This window comes from Arvicanthis niloticus, chromosome 3 (assembly GCF_011762505.2).
Source record: "Arvicanthis niloticus isolate mArvNil1 chromosome 3, mArvNil1.pat.X, whole genome shotgun sequence".
NCBI classification, from domain to species: domain Eukaryota; kingdom Metazoa; phylum Chordata; class Mammalia; order Rodentia; family Muridae; genus Arvicanthis; species Arvicanthis niloticus.
In genome coordinates, this window is record NC_047660.1 from 136,792,113 (window position 1) to 136,804,031 (window position 11,919).

Sequence of the window (11,919 nt, forward strand, 5' to 3'; positions counted from 1 at the left end):
TCCATCATAAATTCTAAGGGGGAAGGGAAAGGAGGGATATATGTGTATATTATATAAATTATTTAAAATTATATATATGTGTGTGTGTGTGTGTGTGTGTGTGTGTGTGTTAGAAAGAGGTGAAGGTGAAGCAGGAATAGGGTCATTGTTGTGATATCTGGCTACTTCCTGCTGGCATTGGGGGCGACGTGTCTCTAGGGGGAACCTGGAAGAATGGGTATGGGGGATGTTTGTCCGGTCTTAGGAGAGTTGGCTGTTTCCTGCTATCCAGGGTCTATGGGGCCATCTGAGGATAGGTCAGAAGGAACAGGTCCAGTAGAAGCAGCTGTGTGTGAGACAGGAGATGAAGCATCTGGAGTTTGCTTCTCTGGAGCTGTTTTGGATGCACCTGGACTTGACAAGATGTAGGGAATAAGATTAAGTACATTTGGGAGAAAGAAAATTTTTTCTAAGATGCACATTTGAAACCCAGAGGGATCCCACCCCACCATTTGGAATAGTGAGAACTTTAGGCAGATATATTTATCTGGATGGCGTCTATTTGGTCTGTGAGAGGTAGATCTGAGTGGGTTTTCTGTAGCTTGTAAGTTTACAAAAGAGATAACAGCATGAGTTAACACGAGCAGTCTTTAAGATGAGCCTTTGCTGGATCGTATATTGGAATGTTTTATTAGAGTTAGGCAAGTTTATAGGAACTCAGATAATATTAGGACAATGGAATAATACGAAGAGGAAATATAAAACATTTAATTGATGGCAACTGAGTTCAGGTAATGAGGTAATATAATATCTGTGAAAGCTTAGCTGTCAATGTAGTCAGAAGTCTGAAAGAGTAAACAATAATCTACTAGTTATATATTACTTCAAAAGATGACAGAATCCACTAGCCAACAGTTCCTGTGGTCTCCACAGTCTCTTGGACAAAGTCAGTTTGGCCTCCAAGCCCAGAAGATGCAGAGCTTTTTCTCTGTGGAATGGATATGCTTGACATGAGAAATGACTTACCTTGGTTTAGCCAAGTCATTCGACTCAGAGCATCCAGTTTAGTCCACTGCGTTTGTTAGTGACTGTATCATCGCATACAATCCAGGCTGTATCTTCTAGGTGTCCAAGTCTTCTGAAATCATTTTGGGTCAACTGTTAAGAGGCTTTGGGAATTCTGTCGGCCATAAACTTAAATATAGTATTAGCGGACTTCTGACAAGATTGAAAACCATAAGGATTAATTGTAACTGAATAGAATTTAATAGCAGTAGTAAAAATATATTAAGACAGGATAGGAAAGAGTCTTAAGTAACTTTGGCAAGTTACATAGGTAGAGAAAAGCACATTTTTGTATTAGCAAAGAAACATTTGGCTAGGACCAGAATAAGAAAGCTGGCAACAGTGGCATACGATAGTATGGCTGGTGGGTTGGGGCTGTGGGCCACAGGTGCTGGTGGTCAGGTCCATGGTGGCAGTGACAGGGCAGGACTTCCTACTAGCAGCCTGCAGTCACTGCCCAGTGCCTCTGGTGGCTAGAGTCTGCAGTGGGCAAGGAAAAGTGTGTCACAGCAACGTTCATGTTAGCTGTTCTTGTGGCAGAGGGCACTGCTAGCACTCACTTTACAGGTCCTGGGCAGAGAGCGAGAGAGAGAGAGCCTCCCTCGAGTACCCAGGCAGCTAAGCCCTTTGCACAGATGGTTGCGCATGTGGGGAAACAAGTCTCAGAGAGGGTCCCTGGCAGGGTACAAGGAGTAGACCCAGAGCAGAGCTAAGAACCACAGAGGGGAAGGGAACAAGCAGGGTCCCGGACCCACTGCTTCAGGAAAACTGGCTGAACTAAGTGGGTACAGCTGGCCTTAAATGATAGAGGAGGGGGAGAAGCCTATGCTAGCCAGTGACACTCGAAAGACTGACCCCTGGGGGAGACACACTGAGGACTAGGGCTTGGAGCCGGTGCTCCTGAGACAGAGAGAACAGTCTGTCCAGGCCTGGCCTCGAGTACTCAGCCACAAGAAAGAAGCTGTCTCAAAAGGAGAGGGGAAATGTCTCACCCAAGGGGAGGAGTCCTAGAGAGAGGGTCAGGGCAGGACAGGGTCAGCTCCGAGCTCAAGAAATCTTTCCTGGGACCATGTGGATGGTTACTCTGAGCAGTGGGGAATGGCTAAAAGGACCTGGGGTGGGGAACAGGCAGAACACATAGAGGGATTAGAGTAAAGGTAGATGAATGCTTGGATATAGGAAACCTCTTTCCATTTACCAGACAGCTGGCAGTATGTATGAAGACCCTTTAAAATGATTGGGTCTCGCATGCCATTAGGTGGCCATTTTGAACGATTATCTAGATGGTACCAAATCCAGACCTTATTGCAGAGATGTATCAGTTTGGAAGGCCTCAAATCAGGTGTTAATTTTAGAGATTTGAGGTTTTTCAAGAGACAACCCAGTGGGGTGTCTGGAGGTACAGTCGAAGACAATGTAGCGCCCATTGGGTGGCCAGGGGGATGTTACCAAACTATTCATATCGTCATCCCAAGAGAAAAGTCAGTAACAAATCAGGCAGGTAGCCTAGATATCAGGTCATTATGAGAATATCTAGGGGCCTCGGCTATGGCGAACTCCCAGAGATCGCCAGAAAGCAGTTCAACTGTAGAGTGAAAAATTATAAAGATCATTTTGTGAAAAATATGTAGACATTTTCTTTGCCCTTAGACCTGAGCAGAAAAAGTGCAGGTTCTAGAACTCGGAACTGAAAATAAGATTTCAGGCCTTCACTGCCCCGGGACACATTCCGGGTGGAGGACATTATCCCCGAATCAGAGGACACTTGCTAGATTAACATTCCTCAAGCCTCAGGGAAGAAAAATAGTTAATCTGAAATAGTTGGTAAATGTCAGGATGGGGCACAGTGACGTGGTAAAGCTACATTCTTGAGAGGAATGAGTGTGCAGAGTGATTTTCACATGACTCTGGATCATTTGGGCTGGATTCCTCTGGAATGTTCCACTGTTCTTGGTTACCCCTCCCTCCCTTGGTCTTCCCAGTGTTATGTTCAAAATTTGTAAAACAACCAATCATGTGTAACCGTGTGAAAATTCCTTCCTTTCCCCACCCCGTGCTATTAAAAAAAACCCTCAGCTTGTTGGCCTTTTGTCAAAATTCTGTTCCTGTGTGGACAAGCAGTTTTGACCGTTGGCTAGCCAACTTTCCCCAATAAACCTCTGCTGATTACATCCAGGTATGGTTTCTTGTGATTTTTGGGTGGTCGTGATTTTCTGAGACTTGAGGAAGGGTCTTCCGAGTTTGGGGGTCTTCACAACCTGGTACCAGCGATTTTCCAGCTGCTACAAGAGCTTGGGGGTGGGGGGTTATGACTGCTTTCAAGGAGGGAAGTCACCCAAAGGCCAAAGTCCTAAGTTGTAGGTCAGCCAGGAGGCCAGTCATATGGACTGGGGCATTGAAACACCAATCCTTTAGCCTAGGAAAGGCTGGCCGGGTGCTATCTGGGCATCTAGGGTTCCTCCCACCAATTGAAAGCTACTTACCAATCAATATGCCTGTGTGTGTTTGCAGAATTTTGCAGTCTGGTATCAAGAAAGGTGGAACCATGAGGTCTGTGTAGGCCTGTCTGGCCGCCTAGCCCAAAGCACCACGTGGGTGCTGCAGTGGCACAGTTCACATGGTAGAAGTTCAGTGAGCCTCACAGCAGCAGATGGAGTTGGTCTGAAGCAGCAGTGGAAATTTATTTGGTCAGTGATGGCAGGTAGCCATGGATGGAGTCCACATGATATAGCAGTAGCAGCGGCGGGGTTGGCAGTGGTAGCAGCAGGCCACGTGGCATCAGTCCTGCACAGTCACAGCAGCCAGGGTCGCAGTTCCTGAAGTTTTTGGTCTCGGCCCAACGCACCAGTGTTAGACATCCCCGCAAGGCAGTTCTAGGCTAGTGAGCGTGGATATCCTTTGGTAGCTGGTCTGATGCAAACCTGCAGATTTCTATATCCGAGTCTCGGCACCAATGATGTGTTTATAAAAAGATAAAGAGATAAAGAGAGTATGTTCTGTGGGTGTGTGGAGAGGTATGGGGGAAGGGGATGTCTCAGCAGGCCCATGCAGAGGCATCTCTTCCCGTGAGGGGCCAGTCACACACTGGTATAGCATAGAATAGAGTTTATTCAGGGCATGGGGAGGGGAGCCAGGAGGGTAGTAGAGGCAGGGGGAGGGAGAGAGAGAGTAGAGAGGGAGAGTAGAAAAGTAGAGGCCAGCCATGACCACGTGGAGAGAGGGGAAAGGGAAGGGGGAGGAGTGAGGGGACAGAGAGAACCTAGAGGCAAGAGATCAAAAGGTCAAGAGGAGGAGGAGGGGGCAAGCAGCCCCTTTTATAGTGGGCCAGGCCTACCTGGCTGTTGCCAGGTAACTCTGGGGAGGAGCATGCCTGGCTGTTGCCAGGTAACTGTGGAGGTGGAGTTTAGGCAGAATACCAACATTATGGACTACAATTAAACAAACTTTAAAGCTGAAACTATAGAGGGTTTGCCAGATTTTAGTTCTTCTGACTCAAGTCTTTAAAGGATAGCTCTAGAAACATAACTGAAAAACAACTCCTCTATTAAAAATAAAATCCAAGAAGCCCTCTGCTCCTCTTATGGATCAATTAATACTGGAGGATTTTGAGTAGGAAACTGATTTTGATTCTGATCAGGATGCCTTTGAGGAAGCAGTTAAATAAAAGACTAAATTAAAAAAAAAAAAAAAAACCCAGTAGACTTCCTTTGGAAGCTGCTGAAAGGGAGGAAGCAATAAAGGGAGACCATTATTATGGTGATTTCCTGTTTTTAATGACAAAGTAATGTCTCATTGCGTGTTCCCGTTTACATTTAGCTTTAAGTGACTTCAGTTTTTCACATGTGTTTTTAAGAAGAATGCAAGAACTATTGTCAAAACATGACCTGTGGTGTTGTATCTTCAAACTGCAGTTTGAACCTCTATGTGTTTCTCTCTGTGCCAATCACAAGATAGTGTCACACTGAGTGTTCCCATTGCAGTTAGCTTTAAGTATCTTCAGAAGTTAACATATGTTTTTATGGGCCCAGCATGCTTCCGCTGCGCTACTCTGCTACTAACATATGTTTTTAATAAGAGTTCTCAAAACATGACCTGTGTTGTTACATCTTCAAACTGCAATATTATCACGATTAGTATTTTCATGTACAGTTAGCTTTAAGTATCTCCAGTTCTAAACATGTGTTTTTAAAAAAACAGGGACATTTCTTCAAACACACCCTATGTTGTTATATCTTCAAACTGTATGTTGTACTCTCTGCAATGGATGTGGCTTTTTATGTATGGAACAGTGTTCATCATTATTTTATCAATTAATAAATTATTTTATCATCATTATCAATTTAATAACTCTGTCTGGGGGTCCATTTTCAGGTTCAAGCCATGTACTTGGCTGCCAACATGTTGATGTTGTTAAAGAAAAGCTTTAACACAATGGGCAGGAATAAGAGTATTCCCAGACAAAAAGGGCTAGCATGATCAAGCTGTATATGCCATTTTTGAAGCTTGACCAAAATAGAAATACTGACTTCAGGCCATGGGTAATTTTATCTGCTAAACTAGTGTTTTTAAGAAAACATCAAGACCCCTTCTTGCCTGTACTTTGTGCTGGTACAGATTACCAACTTGGCTGCTCCTCTGAAGACACCACAGTCTGAAGGCCTCCCAGGAGTTCTGCTGCAAGCAGGACAACTGGTAAGAGGCCCTCCCAAACAACTGCAGCAACTGGAAACCTGAGGATCCTAGTGGACTCGGGACCCATAATCCCCAAACGCCCTCTGCCCTCCTAATTCTACTCTCCTTCTGCCCTGATCCTTCTGCCAGGGCACATCACCAACTCTTCCACTGATGGTGGGATTGCAAACTGGTACAACCACTCTGGAAATCAATCTGGAGGTTCTTCAGAAATTGGAAATAGATCTACCTGAGGACCCAGCTATACCACTCTTGGGCATATACCCTAAAGATGCCCCACTATGCCACAGGAGCACATATTCCACTATGTGCAGAGCATGATAGCCAGAAGGTTGAATAACCCAGATGTCCCACAATGGAAGAATCAATACAGAAAATGCGGTTCACTTACACAATGGAATACTACTCAGCTATTAAGAACGAGGACACCATGAGTTTTGTAGGCAAATGGATGGAACCAGAAAATATCATCCTAAATGAGGTAACTCAGACCCAAAGGAACATGCATAATATGTACTCACTAGTAAGTGGATATTAGCCAAAAATACAGAATTGCCAGGATACAATCCTCAGAACTCAAAAAGGTTAACAAGCCAAAGGGTCCAAATGAGGATGCTCAATCCCACTTGAGAGTGAGAAGAAAGCAATCATGGGGAGCAGAGGGTAGGAGGAACCTGAGTGGGACAGGGATTACAGGAAGGGTAAAAGGAGAACATGATCAGGTATTCTGGGGGGAACAGGATTGAAGTGCTGAGGACTAGCAGAAAGAATGGAAACAGGCAACCTTGGGAGATAGGAGGTGGGAGACCCTCTAGAATGGGAGGTGAGAGAATCTCAGGACTCAAAGGACCTTAGATGAAATGCCCTAAAGTGCGGAGAAGGAACATTTAGAGTCCACCTCCAGTAGAAAGATAGGACACCAAGTGGAGGGATGGGGTTGCTTTCCCACAATCAAAAGCTCTAACCCATAATTGTTCCTGCCTAAAAGAACTACAGGGACAAAAATGGAGGAGAGCCTGAGGGAAAGGAGGTCCAGTGACAGGCCAAAATTGGGATCCAGTTCAAGGGGAAGCTACAAGGTCTAACAGGATTACTGATGTTATGGTGTGCTTACAGTTAGGAGCCTAGCATGGCTGCCTTTAGAGAGGCCCAACAAGTAGCTAAAAGAGTCAGATGAAGATACTTACACCCAACCAATGGACATAAGCCAGGGACACCTGTGGTTGAATTAGGGAAAAGCTAGAAGAAGCTGAGGAGAAGGGCGACCCCATAGGAAGACCAGCAGTCTTAGCTAACCTGAACCCCAGGATATCTTAGACACTGAGCCACTAACCAGGCAGCATACATGAGCTGATATGAGGCTCCTGACACATATACAGCAGAGGACTGCTTCGTTTTGCCTCAGTGAAAGAAGAAGCACCTAACCATTGAGAGACTTGAGGCCCCAGGGAGTGGGGAGGTCTGGTGGGGTTGTTTGGGTGCTGGGGACATCCTCTTAGAGATGGGGGAGGTTGTATGGCAGGAGGAACAACCAGAGGGTGGACCAGGAGGGGGATAACAGCTGGTCTTAAAAAAAAAGATTAATGAACAATTAAAAATAAAAAAGAGTAAAATAAATTCCTGCACCAATTGGAAAAAATAAAGGAAGATAATGATGAACTCTATTCCATAAAAAAAAAAAAAAAAAAAAAAAAAAAAAAAAAACAAAAAACAAACAAACAAACAAAAAAAAAAAAAACCACACATCCATTGCAAGGACAGGTAAGATTCTACACAGAGCCTTACCAACCTAAGACAGAAGTGCATTGCTTTTGATAATGCATATTCCATGACAGATAAGGAAGCCATTCTTGTCAGATTGACCTAAGACAGGCTTAGTCTTGTTAATGAAATAAAAAAGGGAGAGAGGCGAAGAGCCTTTGGGGCTGCTTGGCAAGAATCTGACATGGGCGAATTGGGCTGCTTGGCAGGAGTATGACATTGGCCAAGGACAAGGAAGTGGGCTTCAGGTAGGAATCTGACATTAGGCTAAAACAAAGAAGTAATTTCCGGTAGGAATCTAAATCTTAGACTAGAACAAAGACGTAATCTCAGGCAGAAACCTAAATATTAGGCTAGAAAAAAGAAGTAATTTTAAACAGGAATCTAAATTTTGGACTAGAACAGGAAGTAGGCTTCAGACATGAAAATGACCTTGGGCTAGGACAGGGAAGTAGGCTCAGATACTTTGGTCATCCTGATAAGCCCTTAGAAACAGTGATCACAGGAGTGTTCACATAATTGGGTTTAATGCCTTGCTTTTTCTTCGACTATCTGGGTTTATTGTATTGTTGTTCCTTGACTATTTGCATCTATTGTATTGCTAGACTCTGCTACTGACTCCTGAACTCTTTCCTAGGTTTTCTATCTCCAGGGTGGTTTCTGTTGCTTATGTTCTTGCCCTTGCCTCTTGCCACTTGGTTATCTCTGGTGTTAGCTAGTCTTGCTGTCTCTGACGGTGGCTTGTCCCTCCTGCAAGCCTGTGTGTCAGCACTCCTGGGAGTCCAGTGCTCTCCAGAGGAATTTGGGTATGAAGAGCTATGGCACAGAGTCAGCTCCTGGCCCAATCAGAAACTGGCTGCTGCAGGCTTCTGAGATGTCTCCATCCAGGCCTGCTGCAGGTGGTTCCTTATTTTTGATGGCAGGTCCCCTGGAGGGACCTTCTTCTCAGTGTCCCAGACATGTCATGCTATGCTGTCTCCAGCAGATATGGAGACTGCTACAAGATTTAAAAACAATTAATAAACCTATGCAGACTTGGGGATCATTCTCAAAGGGCTACCCTTCATCTCCACCATTCCCACCAATGCCCCATATTAGCAATATACATTAAAGACTGCTTTTTTTTCTATCCCCCTCCACCCTCAAGACTAAATGTTTTGCATTTTCAGAGCCCCCTATTAACAAGTCTGGGCCAGCCTCATATGAATGAAGAGTTCTTCCTCAGGAAATGGCAAACAGCCCCACTAACTGCCAAAAGGCTGTTGCCACTGCATTAAAACTTTACTTAAACAAAAGTATCTATATTTATCATTATATGGATGATATCTTGGTGTAGGAAGATTCTTCCTCTTCCCCTTCCCAACTTAAGGATGAATAGATACCTTCCCTATCTTCCTTAGGATTCAAAATAGCCCCTCACAAAATACAGCTTATTCCATCCACCAGATTTTTGGAAACTGAATTTTCCCACCCCTCCATATGCCCCCTTAAACCTACCCTTGCCTTTCCATAAACCATAACTCTTGCCTCCCCAGGAAGCTTTTTGGGAAACCTTAGTGTCTTCCACCATGGCTTTCCTTCCGCACCAGTACTCTGCAACCTCTCTTTAATCTTCTAAAAAAAAGGACTAAAATCCCCTTCTCCCCGAGAGCTCTGTCTTCTGAGGCAGTTGAGGTTTTAGCTGCTATTAATGCAGCCCTAAATGACTTGGCACTCACTAGGTATGGTCCAACAGTATCCATATAGCTTCTTATTTTTAACTCTTCCCCTACTCTCATGGGAATACTTTACCAGCTCCAGGGAGTGCTGGAATTGCTACATGCCCCAGTGGTTGGTGCACCTAGAATTCTAAATGGAGTAAATGCACTCTCTTTTAAGATCAGAAATGACAGGGATGGAGCCCTTCAAACCTTAGGAAAAGAACCTAATACCCTTGTCATCCCATTTTCTACCTCTAATATTTAATGGCTATTCAGAAATCACTCTGACTTTGCTATTAGTCTAATAGCATTTGTTCCAGATTCCAAGGACAAATTGATAATCATTACCCTAATGAAAGATAGGTTTCTGTCCTACCTCTGTTGCAATGGCTATCCTCTGGGCTCTTTGCAAAGAAGCCCATCACCAGAGCCCTCTCAATATTTACTGATGGAGGGAAGATGGGCATTGAAGCAATAATATACTACTCCCTCAGAAATGAGCCCCCTCATTATTCAGTTCAAAGAACTGACCCATCACTCCCCCCCCCCAAAGAAATGTATGTCATTTATTTAGCCTTAAAAGCACTTTTAAAACTTTTTAGTCTCTTCTCACATAGCATTTACACTGTCAACCTACTCCATTCACTAGCTAGATCTTTTATCCAATTAGATGAAAATCATTTCTCTCCCAGGCTTCTCTGCATCTCCATATCACTTTATGGAAGGGCCATTCTCCTCTGTGTCCACAATGCCAGATCTCACGGTCCCATGCCAGGTCCAATATGTGAGGGAAATGCCCTCAATGACTGGATCACCTCTACAGAAGCATTCGCATCCTCACTGAGCAAGCAGATTGGTTCCACTCACACATATACACCAATATCACGGGGCTTCACACCCACTTACCCACATTCCTTTTGCTGAACTTCAGAGAATAATAAAAACATGCTCCTCTTATACATTCCTTATAACTAGCTCCCTCAGCTTTTCAAACCATGGGCATTTACCCCCAAGGTCTCAAATCCAACACACCTTCTGGCAAATTGATGTCACATTCCTCAATTCTCCACCACAAATGTCTTTGTCACTGTTGACACATACTCACATTTTATATGGGCTAGATCCCAAATTGGGAAAAAAGTCAAAAAGGTTAATTCACCATATGCTCTCCACCTTTGCCATTATGTGCGTTCCTCAACAGACAAAAACTGATAATGGTCCTTCTTTACCAGCTCCTAATTCAAAACCTTCTGTTAACAATGTAAAATCTCCCAACACATTCCTTAAAACCCTCAGAGCCAAGGAATTATAAAAAGAAAACATCAGACCCTAAAAACTCAACTTAAAACACAATAAACTACCTACCCCCAACATAAAATTAGCAATGACCCTAGCCATTCTAAAAATATTTAGTAGTTACAAAAGCTCCAGACATCCTCTTATCTCCCTCCATTGACACTCACCAGGGGTAACTCCTCCCATCCTAAGATGTGCCCTTCCCCCAGCCTTGAGCAGGCTTGAAGGAGTTGTTTACCAGTAGACCAATCAATAGGACCCAGGAGGCCTGCTGTCTGCTACAGGAGCTAAGAAAAATAGGCTGCCTGTTGAGCTTGCCTTGAGATACCTCTGGGCTGCAATCTGCTCACCCACATGCCTGAAGCAAGAAGGAGTTCTGGTGGGGGGGCATCCCCTTTATATTTGAAAGCGGAATATTAAACTTCGGACTTTGATCAGAATACGTTATCTTGGCCCCATGTTTTCTCTCGCCTTCCATTCCCTTTTCATTCCCAGCCTTCCTTTCAGGTGAACTCAGTTATCTGTAGCTGTAGGTGGTTACAGAATGGTGCCTGAACAGGGACCTGAGAACAGAAGATCAACTGAGAAATGCTGTCTTGTGTAGCACTCTACGGAAAATGGATGAAGAAGAGTATCCCGTGCACTTGGTAAGCAGCAAACAGGATTGATACTAGTGCTAGTTATGGTTATTTTTTGAAGGCTGTGTTTGCAGGAAGTGTGTTTAAGGGGATACAGTCTAGGTTGAGTGAGTATTGACCCTACACGAACCTCACCTAGGAGGTGACAACGAATTTTGTGATAGGAGAATTTTAATAGGCATTTGCCCATAGCCTAAGAGCTGCCTCAAGCGAGAGGAGTTAAGGGAGGAAAGGAAAGAGAGAGGCAAACATGGAGGTGGATGTTCACGTGTCTCTGCCAGTCAAAGGTTACACCTCTGATTGTAAGGGCATCTTGTTATTGATCGTTACCAAATATATAAGCCTTTAATTAATCTTTAAGCATTAGAGTCTCATTTTTCTACCAGACCTGCGTGGGTGGCGGGATGGTGTGGGCAATGCCCAGCCTTGCAGAGACAGTGTGGAAGATTGGCAGAGCTATCTCCCATGCTGGCATCTCGTAGGTGGCAGGCCTGGTGTTTATGGTGGGTTATTTCTAGCTGCGGTGCCCACGTGGCCTCCAGCCACTGAACATGGAGTCTTGTCCCAGCCCAAGCTGCCCCACGTTGGGTGCCAAAATGTTGTGGCCCGCTCTGACCCACACTTTGGAGCTACTGTGTTGCAGACCGTTCTGCCTCATACTTGGGGGCCAAAATGTTGTGGCCCGCTCTCTGCTGCTCCAGTCCGAGAGTCACGGCCTAGCAAGAGACGAGAAGAATGGAGACAAGACAGAGGTTCTGATCAAGTCTCATTTATTGTCTCTCTTATTG